Here is an 18398-nt window from a genome sequence, read left to right on the forward strand (position 1 = left end):
ACTGGTAGTCTACTTTATGAGGAATTGTTGGTTATAATATGTCAGTTTTTAAAAATTATATATTGATTGTTGCATTAAAAAAAATAATTTCAGTTGGTTCTACAAATGTGCAAATGTTAAAAGACATTCAGTTCATGTAATTTACTGGAGCAAACTGAAGATTTTAATGCAGAAAAAAAAAAAATACATAAATAAAATTGGCCTCCAAAGATCAAAACGGTCCCCAGTTAGATGGTGAAGTGTGACATGATCTGTTTGGTTGCCTTTACATTTAACAAATTACATTTTACATGTATTTATTTATTTCTGAATATAATGGCAATGTTGAAAATACCCTAAAAAAAAATGGAGCCTCTGGAAAATGTCAGCGTTAAACAACTAAAGTGCCATGGTTAAAAGGTATGTTACTGAACTCATTGAAAATTTTCAATGCAGCAAGTTAACATATAATGTTGTTTCTTGACCTCCAATTTTTTTACAATGTGTCTGTGATGCAAGAAGAGGTGATTCAGCTTAACAGGCGTCGCACTTCACCATCTAACTGGGGACCAAAGTCATTTTATTTAACAAAATCACTCTTTACTGTCAAAAATATTGACATGCAGTTGTTACCTTAAAGAGCTCTTTCTGCTTTTTTTAACCCATAAATGAGTTTTGTTGGTGTAAACTAACATAAACTAATCGTTATGCTTTACTGGAGAAATTAATTTAGTGCCATACATGGTCCACATGCAAATAGTAAGGTGAACTGGCATACATACACACATTGAGACAGCCAGTCCTACAGTGTTTTTTTCTACATTCCCAGTGTCTCCACAGGATTTTGTGAGACTGTGATGGGTGCACATTGGTTCCTCTAGTGTAGGAAATTCTGCGGGTATAAGAATATTTTGTTCATTTTAAAATTAAATGCATAAATCTGCTGCATTTTGAGAGCAGAGTCAAGTGACTAGATCAATGAAGAATGTGCTCTTTCTTAGTAATAGTCATATATTTATTGTTTGCATAGATGTAAATGTGATGGTAGGGAACAATTTACACTATATAAATTCTTATAAAAGCTACAAATACCATTCTGTCAAGAGCAGGGAATGATTTTTCTCCTCGTCTTTTGTTGTTTGATTATCATTAATGCCGACACTTAACTCAAGACACGAGACAAGACAAGATTTTTACACATTTAAAAAAAAAAAAATCTCAATGACCAAATACTGGTCTAAATATTTTTGACTGGAAAAATGTAACCAATCATCTTGTAATAAATATCATTTCAGTTCTACTTTCTGAGTATGAATTATCATATGCAGTAAAAACAACAACACTCAAGCTCTGTAAAAGGTTTTGTTCAACTGACTGGCTTCTCTCCTGCATGATTTCATGTGAGTCTCATCAGACATTAGAACCCTACATGAATTATGAGCTTCTAGAACGTTTGACCTCCTAACTGAACGTCTCGGTTACGTATGTAACCTTTGTTCCCTGAAGGAGGGAACAGAGACGTCACATCGGTGATGACCGAAGAATTGGGATCCCAATTTGTAAGTCATCACCGACGTGATGTCGAGAGTGACCGACTGAAAGGGAACTCCTTTTCACAAATTGAACATAGAAATAAACACATAATAAATAACATAAAAATAGTCGTATTAAGTAGAAACAATAAGTGCTCTCTATATATTCAAAGTGAAAATAGAGACAAATTTTTCAAGGAAGATGCAGATCTATAGACAACTACAAAACCTGTTATAGCCTACATACTAATAACAGCCTAGATATGTTATGTAGCCTAATTTGCGCGCATCAGGGAGTCACTCTCAAAACGCGGGGTATTAAAATCGCTTTTAAATGCGCGTGCACGTTTCGATTTAATGATCGCGGGAACACTCGGCGGTGCTGAGCGTACATTATACATTACAAGACATTCATTTTGTCAGACACTCTGCAACGAATCCTCCTTTGATGTTTCTTATGGGCCAGTGAGGGTCATTTTTGTTTGTGCTGAAAAAATATGTCAAATAATAAAAACAATTCCACACAGGCTAAACTGTACATGCTAAACGTACACAGCAACAGGTCTGTGCATGTAGTGGTGATTTCACTAGACTAAAGGACACTGGTCCCCTGTTAGATGGTGAAGTGCGACGCCTGATTGGTTGACCTTACATTTAACAATATTTCACATTCTCACTATCTCTGAATGCAATGGCAAGGTTGACAATACAATGTTACAATATATGTTGATTGTAACATTGATTTAGAAATTTAGCCAATTGAACATTTTCAAAGTCAACATGAAATTGGCAAGAAATGTCAAAGCAACCAAAGAGATGTCGCAGTTTACCATTTAACAGGGGACCTAAGTGTTTTGATGAACATTATTTATCTATCTATCTATCTATCTATTTATATATAACCAACCTACCAACAACCATCTATCTATCTATCTATCTATCTATCTATCTATCTATCTATCTATCTATCTATCTATCTATCTATCTGTCTATCTATCTATCTGTCTGTCTATCTATCTATCTATCTATCTATCTATCTATCTATCTATCTATCTATCTATCTGTCTATCTATCTATCTATCTATCTGTCTATCCTATCTATCCATCTATCCATCTATCTATCTATCTATCTATCTATCTATCTATCTATCTATCTATCTATCTATCTACTATCTATCTATCTATCTATCTGTCTGTCTGTCTGTCTGTCTGTCTGTCTATCTGATAAAATTATCATCGATAGGAGCTTCCCAGGAATGTGTTTTGATTTCATTCATACGTTGAGAAGTGTGTATTGGGGTTAAGCCAAGAAAATGTTAAATAAATTGTTAAATAAAACAAATAATATTCTTAATTATAAGAGGCATTACCTCTGCCCTTGAACTGTTGCCAGCTGTCTGACTCTAATTTTATTACTATTTTTATTACTATTATTATTATTATTACAATTATTATTATTTGAAAAATAAGGAAACTAAATACTAATAAAACTAACTATAATGACACTTCTGAATATGTCAGTATTATACATACATATACATATAATGTATATATACATATATATACAGTAAAAACTAAAAAAATTCAGACACCTTCAACATTTCACACATTATCACAGTTTATTCGCTATAGTTTAGAAAATAGCAGTAAAATATGACAAGAACTCAGAGTTAAACTGTGTCAGAACAAATTCATCTTGATAATGTCAGATAGCACTTAAGCAAAACATGGTCAGGTCAAATGTCAGAATAAGTTTTGGTCCCAAATGTTTATCAAATTTACTGGTAGTCCACTGTATGAAGAATTTTTGGGTATAATATGTCACAGTTTTTCAAAATTATATATTGATTGTTGCATTGAAAATTTTCAGTTGGTTCTACAAATGTGCAAATGTTAAAAGACATTCAGTTCATGTAATTTACTGGAGCAAACTGAAGATTTTAATGCAGTAAATAAAAAAAAAAAAAAAATAAAATTGGCCTCCAAAGATCAAAACGGTCCCCAGTTAGATGGTGAAGTGTGACATGATCTGTTTGGTTGCCTTTACATTTAACAAATTACATTTTACATGTATTTATTTATTTCTGAATATAATGGCAATGTTGAAAATACCCTAAAAAAAATGGAGCCTCTGGAAAATGTCAGCGTTAAACAACTAAAGTGCCATGGTTAAAAGGTATGTTACTGAACTCAATTGAAAATTTTCAATGCAGCAAGTTAACATATAATGTTGTTTCTTGACCTCCAATTTTTTACAATGTGTCTGTGATGCAAGAAGAGGTGATTCAGCTTAACAGGCGTCGCACTTCACCATCTAACTGGGGACCAAAGTCATTTTATTTAACAAATTCACTCTTTACTGGCTGCCCCCCCAAAGAGCCGGCCCCCCCCCTTCCCCCCACACCACCCACGTCCCATGGTCCCCACCACGACGTGTCCAACTGACGCCCTTAACCCCTGTAAGGCCTACCAGTAACGGGGCGCGCCCGAGAATGATGCTTACACGCCCACCTCACACCACACGTCCATGTCACCCACTTGGTCAAATAAAAAAAACTTCACCAGGGCCTTTTCAGTTGATTTACATGATTAAGGGATATGACCAACAGGGGACCTGGAAAATGTCCCCTCTTGGCTCTGAGGTCCCCTGTTGGTGAGTGTGTAACGACACCAATGTCCCCTGTTGGATAGGTAGACAAGTACACACACACACACACACACACACACACACACACACACAGACACAGACACAAACACAAACACACACACACATACACACACACACACACAGACACAGACACAGACACAGACACACACAGACACACACACACACACAGCACACCCAGACACAGACACAGACACGGTCGACCTGCAGAAACACAAACACACACAAACAAACAAACATAAAATAAAAAAAAACTGCCTGAAAGTATACACTGTTATTTTTCATTTTAAAACACACACACACACACACACACACTTTGATGTCAAATATGGTGTTGTATAGTATTTTATAAATATGTTTAACTTGGCAAAACAAATTTGGTCAACGTTTAGACATACACTACAATGTTAAAAATTGCTGTAAAAAAACGGCCAAATTTTGACAGTAACCTGCTGGTTTTTTTTTTAAACAGTGCATTCTGGGTAATATTCATCACTTTCAAGAAAGTAGCCTGCTGCTATATATCGTAAATTAACAACATTCAAAGTCGACACTCAGAGGCTGTGTTTCAAATCACACCCTACACCCTCAATCACTATTCCCTACATGAGTTTACTAATATAGTCCACCTGACAGAGAGAATGAAAACTAATGAGTGAATTCAGGACACTGACGAACAGCTGCTTGTTAACGAGCAGAATCACTGAAGAAAAGAGAAAACAATGACACACGCAAACGAACTCCAACTGACTTCAGCCGCAGCCTTAGATGAAAATCAACTGAAGATTTAAACAACTCAACAAACAGCTTTACCAGACTTCACCCATAACTAACCAGACTCGACTTTATTTCTGTCAGATCAGAGATCAGAGATCAAAAGATCTTATGAGAGTTACAGAGATTCAGATGATGATGTTTTACTGTTCAGTATTTGCTTTAGTTGGGCTCCTGACTCTTGAATTTTGAACTTTAAGTTTTGTTTGATTGTTATATCTGTGTCTTTAAAATACATCTATGATAGCAAAATGTATGTTTCACCACAACCTACAAAACTGAGTTATATATATTCCAGAAACAATTGGCAATTAAGCAATAAATAATTAAATACAATTCACACAGATTATTTTTTTTTCTTCGACTTTATAAGATTGAACAGTAAAGTGACAACCAGAACATAATGATTTAAGAACAGCTTGGGTTTAAAATATTTTGAACTTCAATAATACTTAAAGAGACATGAACAATCAGCATATGAATCTCAACAATGGTGACAATTAAATGGTTCATGATGCAATGCATGCTGGGTACCAGCACGGGACAAAACTCATCCATGACTCCCAGCATGCATTGCGGCATGAATAAATTATTTAAATGCCCCTGAATTTTCCACTAATTTCTGAATTTCATTTGCTTGTATTTTTGCTTTGTCTTAAGTTTTAGTAGCATGTTTGCGATGGGCAGAAATCTGTTTATTTATTTTGTGGATTGTCCACCATTGTTGTGATTTCATTGACACTGATTTTCTGCGTGATGTGTCTGTTAAATTTCAATAAAGGTCTTATTAATAAGAGAAGAGACATGGGATTGGATCAGAAATAAGAGAGACTTACAGCTCAGCAGTGTTCTTCTTTTGCTCTAGTATCAATAAGAGAAGAGACATGGGATTGGATCAGAAATAAGAGAATGTTTGTTCTTATCAATCTATAAACAACAATACCAGGGTGGGGTTTTTTGTTGGTGTTTTTTCTATGTTGATTTGTACCCCCCCCCCCCCCCCCTGCTATAACAAGTTCAAAAAGACATAAAAAAAATCTTATAATTGAAAAGTCACGGTTCAAGAGCTCACCTAAAGTAAACACTAAACTCCAACATTTCAATAAATCAAACAAAGAAAACAATCATCTCCATCATGGTAGTGAAAAAAAACACCTAAACCTCTGTAAGGCTGCATTTACACTGCAGGTCTTGATGCCCAAATCCGATTTTCTGACTATATCCGATTTTTTTTAGAGTGGACCCGGTTACCTCATCTTTTAAAAGTGGGACCCGTATCCGATTTTTTGCATGTACAACATACAGGACGTGAAACACCAAAACGTAGACGTTCTCACCGGAAGGAAAAGGAAGTTAAAACAGCACAAAATACACATGGATGCAGATGCAAATAAAAAATTATACAGTGTTTTTTTGCTTTCCACAATATTTTGAAAAGTCAACAAAAAAAATTTCAGCAAAAACATTGGTCTCGTACGGCGGAGAAAAAAAAGAAAAAAAACACATGAAACCTCCGCATGCTCCACTGTGTGTATCCTTCGTCCTCCATCGCGCCGATAATAAGTCTTGTGATCTCAGTTGGTTGGTGTCCAACTGAGTTAACGTCACTTTTTTAACGACATACGACTCGCATTACTGGGGAATATCCGATTTGTCTGCTTGCATGGCACACGCAAATGCACATATCCGATTCATATCCGATTTATTACCACATATGAATGAGGCCTGAATCCGATTCTGAGAAAATCGGGAATCCATGCGGTTTTTTCCTGCTTACATGTTCACTCGGTCATTCCTCCCATCTGTGCCACAAGAGAGGAAAAAAAATCGGAATTGGGTCACTTGAACCATGCAGTGTAAATGGCCCTAAACTCTCAATAAGATTCTTCTGTAGACATCTGACAGAAATAAACAAGTCAGTCATGGTTAGTAATGTGAAATCTGGTGAACAAAAAGCTGTTTTAGGAATTGTTTAATCAGATCTTGAGAGATTTGATCTATTCTTTTATTTCATTATATCACATAAAACTCTGTCTCAAAACACATTTATCTCTTGTGTTTCTCTTTCCTTCATTGGCTACGTTTACATGCACACTTTTTGGTTAAATCGGACTGAATTCATTACGATTGATGAATCTAATTGTGGTGTTTACATGAACGCTAAATAAAGTGATCGGGTTGATGTGCGTGTTTATATGTCACAAGCTTCAAATCGGTGTAGATCTTTTGACATGCGCACACTGCTCAAATAGTGAAAGTGACATAAATAATATAGAGTTTCTCACTGTTTGCACATAATAACCACTCTCCTTCACGGTTTCTTTATTTGTTTTTAACAGCAGAATTAATATTTACCCGTTTATGGATAAATATATATATATATATAAACCGCTGTGCTGTGCTGCTCTTATTTATCACGCAAAAAAAAAAAAAAAAAAAAATCAAGCCCCTCCCCGCGCCCAAAACGGGTTGTCTGTGGATGAGTATCCAAAACAAGGTTGTCCTGCTCCACTTCACAGTTGCCGTGTGAAAGGAGAGTTTTATAATGATAGGACACACATTTATACAACACCATATTCAAAAGGAAGAGCCACTCGTTCCGTGCGTCATACGTCATTACGTTATTTCTGCGTCATTGCACATGCGCAGTCCTTTCAGTTTTGTGGTTCAATCCGATCGAGTGTTTACATGCACGCTCAATCGTATTAGAAGAGGAATATACCACCCCCTTCAATCTGATCGAAATTTCATTCGGATCGAGCTCAATCAGATTGATTAAGGTGTTTATATGAACGCTTTTCAATCCGATTTAGCCGTCAATCCGATTACAAACGGATTATTTGGGTGCATGTAAACGTAGCCAGTGATTCTGTTTGTTAATAGCAGGTGTTCATCACTAATGCTCAATCATCAATCACAGAATTATCTCATTAACTTCACTGATTCAGTGTTACTCTAACACTCTGTAGTGTGCACACATTATAAGTGTTCATTTAAAAAACTGAGGATTTTTGTTGTGGGGTTTAAAGGGTTTAAAGATTTAAAGATGAAGATTTAAGATTTAAGATCAGTCAAGATGAGCCACAACACTGATGTTCTGCTGCTTTATATAAAAGACAGTAAATGCTGAGTCACTGATACAGTGATGATCTCTGTGTTACGTACTTCAGCACATACGTGTGTGCTATAGCTGACAATGAACTGCAGTAATTTGAGTGAAAGTCATGCTTTTAGTTACTTTACTATTACACATTCAATGTTTGCAGTTTTATATCAAGAAATATTCCTTCTCTCGACGGACCCCAAATGGGAAATAAGTTTCACAGTACTAAAACATCGTAATCAATGTTAGTTTTTTAAACTCGAACTGTTTGATAGCAGTAGGAGCAGAGTTAATTTCCATGGTAGAATTACGGTTTTATAAACCACCTGTAAAAAAAAATTAAGAGTTGTAAACTAACGGCTGAGAGCTGTAAATTAAACAGTACCTTACTGGCACCCCTGCTGCCAGTGAATTCCTGTTTTAAAACGGCACAATTTTTTACAGTGTATAGCACATAGATGAGACTAAAAGCAAATAGACTAAAAGCATCAAAACCTTTTTATTTTAATTTCATGGGATCTAATGTTTGTGATAAGTGTTTTTCTATGTAAGAAAAAAGTCGGGAAAAAAAAAATAGTAACTACTGCTTGCAATGCACCACTGACCATAATTGTTTATAATGTCCTCAGTTGTTTCTCACCACAGGTTTAATCTGACCCAGAGACAATGACGAATTAAACACCCTAAATCCAGCATAGGAGGGATTCAGTAAATGTGGTTGTAAATGTGTGTGTAAGTGTGTGAGAGTGTGTGTGTCAGAGATGCTTGTAGAGGAACAGAGTGCTGGCCAGCCACGTCCAGTACACTCCTCTCTATTAGAAAAGGGTGAAGGGGAACAGGTATGTCGCTGCTTTATATTTAAAACTGAGGATTTTGTTGTGGGGTTTAAAGGGTTAAAGATTTAAGATGAAGATTTAAGATTTAAGATCAGTCAATGATGAGCCACAAACACTGATGTTCTGCTGCTTTATATAAAGACAGTAAATGCTGAGTCACTGATACAGTGATGATCTCTGTGTTACGTACTTCAGCACATACGTGTGTGCTATAGCTGACAATGAACTGCAGTAATTTGAGTGAAAGTCATGCTTTTAGTTACTTTACTATTACACATTCAATGTTTGCAGTTTTATATCAAGAAATATTCCTTCTCAGTGGACCCAAATGAAATAAGTTCACAGTACTAACATCGTATCAATGTTAGTTTTTAAACTCGAACTGTTTGAAGCAGTAGGAGCAGAGTTAATTTCCATGGTAGAATTACGGTAAAACACTGTAAAAAATTAAGAGTTGTAAACTAACGGCTGAGAGCTGTAAATTAACAGTACCTTACTGGCACCCCTGCTGCCAGTGAATTACTGTTATTTAACGGCACAATTTTTTACAGTGTATAGCACATAGATGAGCTAAAAGCAAATAGACTAAAAGCATCAAAACCTTTTTATTTTAATTTCATGGGATCTAATGTTTGTGCATAAGTTGTTTTATGTAAGAAAAAGTCGGGAAAAAATAGTAACTGCTTGCAACACTGACCATTTGTTTATAATGTCTCAGTTGTTTCTCACCACAGGTTTAATCTGACCCAGAGACAATGACGAATTAAACACCCTAAATCCAGCATAGAGGGATTCAGTAAATGTGGTGTTAAATGTGTGTAAGTGTGTGAGAGTGTGTGTGTCAGAGATGCTGTAGAAGGACAGAGTGCTGGCCAGCCAGTCCAGATACACTCCTACTCTATTAGAAAAGGGTGAAGGGACAGGTATGTCAGTTCTCTTACTATTGTGCCAGGCAGAATATCTGCTATTAGAGCAGTACAGACTCCAGGATTTGTCATTGTATCCAAACCTACAGTCACTCCCTCCTTTCCTGTTGATTCCTTTATATGTCACTGCTATATATGCCCAGTCATTCCATTCAACCTCCCAGTAACAGCGTCCAGTCAGACTCTCTTTACACAGAACCTGCTCAAAGCACTCAAATCTCTCTGGATGATCAGGAAACGGTTGATGATCTTTCATATGTTTCACCTTTCTGTTCCCCTCAGACAGGATGAGGTGAGTGTTTGCTGTGTTTGGATCCAGTGTGAGATCACAGGCATCTGAACACAAGAAGAAACATCAGAAGTACATGAAGTGTGTGTGTGTGTGTGTGTGTGTGTGTGTGTGTGTGTGTGTGTGTGTGTGTGTGTGTGTGTGTGTGTGTGTGTGTGGTGTGTGTGTGTGTGTGTGTGTGTGTGTGTGTGTGTGTGTGTGTGTGTGTGTGTGTGTGTGTGTAAAAGAGAGAAAAGACCTACATTTTCTCAGTCCTGGTGTGGTTCTAAAATGTTCTCCATAGTCCAAACTACAAAGAAACAAGTATAAACCACAATTTATTAATATTTGATTATTAAAAGTGTGCAAAAAGCAGCTGAAATATCAGTGACAATAAAAAACAAAAACAAAAAAAACCAATACATATTTCTCAAAATTAAGCACTGAAATAGTGAAAACAGGAGCAAAATTCAGGATTCTAATGCAATAATAAACAGTCTATTAAACCTCTGGGGTCAACTAACGTGGATACGCGTTTTGTGGCATCTTCTCCTGATAACACAGAAAATAACTTAAATTACACTTTCAGTTTTGATCGTACAGATAAGAGCAATACATCAATCGAATCTGTAAAGGATCTACTTTTATTTGTATACACACATAATAACAACAAAACTTTGTGAGTTTACAAAATAAATAAAACAAACAGAGTGCGCTGTCTGCAGCCTTGGTCTGCGGTGATCTTCATTTAGAAACTCATCATTAAAATGAACTGTAACTCAGCAAATACTCAATACAGAGACATGAGAGAGATATCTATAGAAAGCTTGACATGTCTACTTTTAATACTACTTTAAACATCTTATCGAAAACAAATATTCTGTGATAAAAGTAATCCATATGAAACTAATGCGATGTTTAGTCTTTCACTTCTCCCTTCATTATATCTAATGCGCCCACGCGCTAAGCATGCTATTGATATTACAATCATCCACTTGAAGCTTGCGGCGGGTAATGGCCCACATCAGAGCAAACAAAGCAGCGAGTGTTTTAAATTTTACATTTCGCTTCGCGCTGAGAGGAATAAGACAGAATTCCCCTCAGAAAAGACTTGCTGTGACAAATAAGACAGAATTCACCACAAGAAGCTTTAGATTATTGATGCATCGGTTTTAACCAGCAGAGATAATAAACATGAGTATTTTTTATTTAACCTACTTGTATTAGTTTTCACATAACTTGTACATGTTTACTAGTTAGAGTTTTTCCAAAACTATAATTCCTGACTAAATGTATAATCAAGTGAAACATTATAAAGTTTCATTCACAGCATCTAAATGTCTCCCAATGCCAGGATGTTTTTTTTTTTTTATGTTATATAAAATAAACAGCAATACAATATAAAAAATATGAGTTATAATGTTACTAGCCTAATGTCAGTAAGAATAATTAGACAAAACTTTACTGTGATAGGCTATTCTCTGTTTATGAATATAGCCACACTGTAAAACCCGACAAGTAACTTAACTCAAACCATTTGTGTAAACAGATATAAACTAACAGTTATGAGTACTCTGAACTTAATTCAGTTGAGTTCACTGAAAGAAGATATACATTGCAATTAAATAATTAAGTGATTAATTGAGTGATAATTGTGAATTAGTGATGAACAACTGCTGTTAAAACAAAACAGAATTACTGAAGAAAAGAGAACACACCAGAACTACAACTGACTTCAGACACAGCCTTAGATAAAATAAACTGAAATAAAATACATTAAATCTCTCAAGATCTGATTAAACAACCCCACAAACAGCATCACCAGCTCCACTTATTAATAACCAGACTGACTTTATTTCTGTCAGACGTCTACAGAAGATCTTATTGAGAATTAACTAAGGTTTAGATGTTGATTTATTTCTTTCATTTGAAGTAACCATGTTAGAGATCAGTGTTTTCTTTAGTTGGGCTCTTGACCCTTGATTTCTGTCTTAGTTTTTTCTCTGGTTGTTGTAACCATTTGTTGTAACTCAAAAGCCCAGAGAAAATATCATCAGGTGTTATACACACACTCACACTCTTAGAAGCTCTTGAGCGTGCGAAGTGAATGTGCTGCAAAAAAGTCATTTTCAGATGCAATGAAAAAAAAAAAAAACCCTGGAAAGCCTAGATTAGGCCCAGACTCTGTTCCTAGGTATATAATAATTATAATTACTGTTAACCCACAGTAACACATTTTAACCGATTAATCGCCTATTTTCGTTTGCTGCATGTTTTTTTTTTTATTAGGCTGGCCTAATAATGTTATAATGTGCCACCAGGATATTTTAGTTGCCTTCACTTAACAACAAATCCTTTAAATTTAACAAATTTATCAGAACAAGAATTAAAAATATATAATTCTAATGGATAAATAAAATTGCAGTATATAATAATATAGGCTTAGCTATAAAAAAACCAAAAAAATAAATGAATAATAATTTAAAGCGAACCATAAGGTAAGGTTGGGCTCTCATTCGGGAGAAATCCAAACGTTTCCATATTCGTGATGTTGCCTATTTCAAGCTTAACTATTATTCATTAGGAAAAATAATTAGCAAAAATATGCCAAAGTGGACCGCTGTTCGCGGTGAATGGCACGGTGAACGGCTACTGTTTCCAATGAATGTGCGCGAGGCACCAGCGCGATCAAACAGCTGAAAATAATCAATTTTTGGTCACACAGTAAAGGCATAATTCACAAAAATGCAAAGTGTTAGCAGTTTGAAAAATCAAAGAATAATAACAGAATTAATCATAATTATTGCTAAATGCTGCACCGTTCTCATTTCGATCTGCAAATGGAACCTGAAGGATTTTTTTAAAACCAAGAATGAACCGAAATGAAAACATTTAGCTTTTTATCCGTATCCGTTATATAGGCCTTATATTTAATGACGTTTAATAACAAAATCTCAGGTTTAATCCTTTGTTTGATAACATGCCATGCCTCTCTGTCCCCGGCGGCCATCTTGGAAAAATATATTTTTAAATATGTTACAATGTTGTATCATAATGTTATTTTTTAAATATGTTACAATGTTGTATCATAATGTTATTGTTGTTTTACCTCCTCCTTTTATCTCATTTTACAATTACATTCAGTTCGCAATCCGTCCCTTTGCGCCACCTGGCGGTAGTTTCGCAAATTAATTTAAAACGCGACTGACTTGCAGTTAACGCCGCGGCCCTGCGGTATTTCCTTCTCACGCACCACGATTGGTTGATTACATACAATGTCTGCATGTTATTGGTCAAACGATCATTACCTTCATTAAGTATGAAAACAGGAAACCAAAGCCAAAACCTGGATATTTTAGGCAATATAGAAATACTGGCCAGGACATGTCCTGGGAAAATGGCACATTTGGTCACCCTACTTTATCATCTATTTTTGATCTTAAAATCAGTTTTCTACATTATCATCTTCGCTTCTTAACGTGTCATATAACATGTCCCCGATCATATTCTACAACAAAAACAATTGGAGCGCCTTGTTATCATTAGTTTTATGTTGATTTCCTGAATCTGCTACTAGCTTATAGCCCATTAGCATCGCCAGCGCAGTTGCCGCTAATCTGGCTTACACTTTTCTCACACACATTGGGTGTTTCTCAAACGGAAGGCTGCATCTTCCAACAGGCTGCATATCTCGGCTGCCATGTCATCAAACGTCGCTGAAGGCCATCTCAATCGGAAGGATCCTTGGAAGGCAGCCTTCGTTTCACGTCGTTCATTCAGCTTAATTTGAAGAATGCATAGGATGTATCCTTTGTGACCTTAAATCACCCACAATCCTTTGTTCCCATTCCATTTCATGAAAATAAACTGACAAAAAAATGATTCAATACTGAGCTTGTCTGAATTTATTATGAAATGTAAGACAAAAAGAATGTTTTTGGACATGAAAGCGTAGACTAGAGACCTGCGCGGGACAGATTTTTCAGTCCCGCTCCCGCAAGATTCTGTCCCGCGCCCTCCCGCCCCTGCAGAAATATATCTTATCTGGTCCCGCTCCCGCCCGCGACATTCATGTTTTGTCCCGCTCCCGCCCGCAGAAGCCTGCATAAAAGTAATCTATATAGATTATTTTCAGTACATCTAAGAAATGTACATGAAATGGTTCTGTAACATCTCCTAGCTCCACAACATCCCAGCATAAATGCTCCCGATAAAATATTTGTTATTTAGGCTAAGCATCAACATTCACAATCACAAACCACTGTTATTTTTAACAGAAAAGCAAGCATGGGCTACTGTGTGCATGGTTTGTCATGGAAGAAATGCGAGCGCGCTTCCTTTATTATCACTAAAAGATGACATCTCAGTTAATCACGATCTCATAAAGCTCTGTTATAACACAATAAATATATGCACAATGAATCTTTCACATTGTCTACATATTGTGTGTTAAAATGAGAGGATTCGTGAGCATGCAATTTCAGAACTGCGATGAGTAGATTCAAACTTAATCACTTCTGATTGGCCGCTGCGTTCCAGAAATCAACAGCTGAGTCTGTGATTAGCTACATTGCGCAACCCTTTAAACGTGTTATAAATAAAAACTCTGCCTAGCTTGCCCATGTCAATCATTTTAATGTTAATATTGGTTGTTCTTTTTGCTTTAGTGCAACAGATAAATAACAATTTATATGTTTTAGACACTTTGTTTAGATAATTTCTATTTTGCGGGAGTCCCGCCTATCATTTTATTCTCCCGCATCCCGCACACACGAGTCTCTTCCCGCCCGCACCCGCACTCGCCCATCAAGAGTTGTCCCGCGCCGCACCCTGCTGTGTTGGGTCCCACGGGTCCCGCGGTACTCCCGCGGGAGTGCAGGTCTCTAGCGTAGACGGTGTAAATTACTCACTAAACGCTAAACTGCCAATATTGTAAGCCACTGGGAGACTGTAGACAGCTGTGATTCATTGTATTGCATTAATAGAAAGGCAAATAATACAAGGATTTGTAATCCAAAGTTTTTTTCCAAGACTAAGTTTTATTTGTATTTTCATGACGTGACGGTGAGGACGGGAACTTATGTAACAGACAGGTGCACTTACTAGACTCATTCTAGCTCATTCTCATCGTCTTATTCTAGCGTTTAATGCCAAGGAAAACTCTAGCCTGCAAGACTCTGTAGGACTGAACTAGAAAGGACGCAGCCTCGGTAGGATGCAGCCTTCCGTTTGAGAAGCACCCTTTATAATTGTTTCACTTATTGTTTCCTTGCTCTAATGGCAGATATGTATCTACCTTTGAGTGTAGGTGAGGACACGTTCAAGCTGCACTCGGTGCAGCTGGAGCTGGAGGCCATGGAGAAGCAAGTTAGAACCTACTTGTTGTCGAAATCACACTCTTGATTTAATACTGTGACATGGAATCGATGTTGATGGAGTTGAAATTATGCAGCCAAGCAATGATATCTCAGATCATTATCTAGTTGTAATGAATGTCCACTGAAGGCGAGTGTAGTGAGAACCCAAGTGCAGTTTATTTACCGGGTGATAATCCAAACAATAACGAAGACTTGACTTAAACAGACTTGAACAAACGTCAACAGACTTGACTAGACTTGACTTGACTTGACTTGAACAGACTTGACGAAGCTTGAACAGACTTGGCATGAAACAGACTTGACTTGACATGAACAGACTGGACTCACCGACAGCAGGTTACAACATTAATACACGACAAGGCACAATGGCAAAAACATGACTACTTATAACAAACAATACAGGTCACATGACAAGAACAAACAAATGGGGAACAAGACACATGACTAAGACAACCAATCAGAACAAACAGAACTGATAATCACATGACACGACAATAACCAATGAGAACATGACACATACACAAGGCAGAGATACATGAGGGCAAGGGAAGCATGACACAAACAGCAAATCAAGCTACAAAATAAAAGACATGAAAACAATGAACAAGAAACAAAACCCAAGACAGACCTTACATTTCCCCCCTCAAAAAGGCGACTCTAGGTGCCTAAACCACCCAAAAAAACAAAAGTCCAGGAGGGTGGTGAAGCAAAGTAGTCCAGGGGGTGGGATGGAGGGTTATGCCCGTGAAGAGGAACAGGACCTGGAATGTGGAGCAATGGCAGGCCTGGAGCTAAGAGTAGTGATGGATCAGGATCATGAGGCATTGACAGACAATGGAGCAGAGGGGGACCTGGGCCGTGGAGCAGTGACAGACAATGGAGCTGAGAGGGACCTGGGCTGTGGAGCAGATCCAGAGCAGTATGGAGCCATGGCGATGCAGGCCTAGTGGGATGGCCAGGCGGTACCCACAGAGCAGGAATCCATAGTGGAGCAGAGACATGGACAGACCACTTGGCCGTGACAGGACAGACCGTGAGTTCATGGGCAGCCTCCGTGGCCATGACAGGACAAGCAGTGAGTTCGTGCATGGCCTCCTTGGCTGTGGCAGGTCAGGCAGAGAGTTCGTGGACGGCCTCCTTGGCCGTGGCAGGACAGGCAGAGAGTTCGACAGGACAGGGAGATAGTTTGGATGGCCTCCTTGGCCGTGACAGGGCAGGCAGAGAGTTCAACAGGACAGGGAGATAGTTTGGATGGCTTGGCAGACATGATGTGATCAGGCTTTGACTTGGTAGACATGGTAGGAGTAAACTGTGACTTAGCTGGCATGTTGTGAGCAGGTCCTGGAGTAGCAGGCATGACTTTAGCAGGCTTTGGCGTAGCAGACATGGTGTGAATAGGCTGTGGCTTGGCAGGCATGACGTGAGCAGACCTCGGAATAGCAGGCGTGACATGAAAAACTCCAGACTTGACGGTCGGGATGTGAAGAGGCTCTGGTGTGCTGGGCACTGTAGGATTGTGGGGCTCCTTATCCACAAAACCCACAGTGTATGATGAGCCGCACAACAGCAGAGCAAGATCAATGTATTGTTCCAGAGACAAGTTTATTTTCCCTCCAGGTAGACGGGAACAAATGGGTTCATTTAATTCTTGACGAAAAATGTCTTTTAACGCCACATCATTAAAATCCACCAAATGGCACAGTCCACAAAAGTCGGCAACATAGTCCTCTATGGCCCTGTCGCCTTGATGAAGGCAGAGGAGGCTAACTGCTGGGTTGATTTTTGAGGTTCTGTATTCTGTTATGAATGTCCACTGAAGGCGATAATCCAAACATCCAAACAATAAACAAAGACTTGACTTGACTTGACTTGACTTGACTTGACTTGACTTGACTTGACTTGACTTGACTTGACATGAACAGACTGGACTCACCAAAAGCAGGTTACAACATTAATACACGACAAGGCACAATGGCAAAAACATGACTACTTATAACGAACAATACAGGTCACATGACAAGAACAAACCCCAATCAGAACAAACAGAACTGATAATCACATGACAAGACAATAACCAATGAGAACACGACACATACAAAAGGCAGAGATACATGAGGGCAAGGGAAGCATGACACAAACAGCATAAATCAAGCTACAAAATAAAAGACATGAAAACAATGAACAAGAAACAAAACCCAAAACAGACCTTACACTAGTCTTGTGCAAACTTCATATAGCTAAAACTGTAAATTCTAATCCATGTTACAGCCCGGAAAATGGAGCGCAGCTGAAGGAAAACAAAACTAGAGGTATTTCGTATTGCTTTTGCGGAAAAGAACCCTGTCCTACAGAAAACAATTAAAAACTGCAAGATCTGATTACTTTTTGTCTCTTTAGAAGAAAACAAACATCCCTGGGTATTTTTTCAACACAGTGGCTAAATTAACGAAAAATAAAGCATCAACAGGTGTTGACATTTCCCAACAGCACAGCAGTAATGACTTTATGAACAACTTTAATTCCAAGATCGATACTATTAGAAATAAAATAATAACCATGCAACCGTCCGTTACAGTATCACATCAGACAGTGCGCTATAGATCCCCTGAGGAACAGTTCCACTCATTCTCTACTATAGGAGAGGAAGAATTGTATAAACTTGTTAAATCATCTAAACCAACAAAATGTATGTTAAACCCTATTCCATCTATAGAGGTGCTTCCAGAAGTCATAGATCCTCTTCTGACTATTATTTATTCGTCATTGTCATTAGTATATGTCCCCAAAACCTTCAAACTGGCTGTTATTGAGCCTTTCATTAAAAAAACGCAACTTGACCCCAAAGAACTAGTTAATTACAGACCAATCTCGAATCTCCCTTTTCTGTCCAAGATGATAGAAAAGGTAATATCCTCACAATTATATTCCTTCTTAGAG

The 18398-nt window shown here is 37.5% G+C and overlaps 1 pseudogene; it reads right to left on the bottom strand.

Moving 5' to 3' along the window:
• Positions 1-8925: 8925 nt before the first annotated feature.
• Positions 8926-18398, bottom strand: part of LOC109049657 — a 42842-nt pseudogene continuing 33369 nt past the window's right edge.

Source organism: Cyprinus carpio, unplaced genomic scaffold, assembly GCF_018340385.1.
Source record: "Cyprinus carpio isolate SPL01 unplaced genomic scaffold, ASM1834038v1 S000006466, whole genome shotgun sequence".
Lineage (NCBI taxonomy): Eukaryota > Metazoa > Chordata > Actinopteri > Cypriniformes > Cyprinidae > Cyprinus > Cyprinus carpio.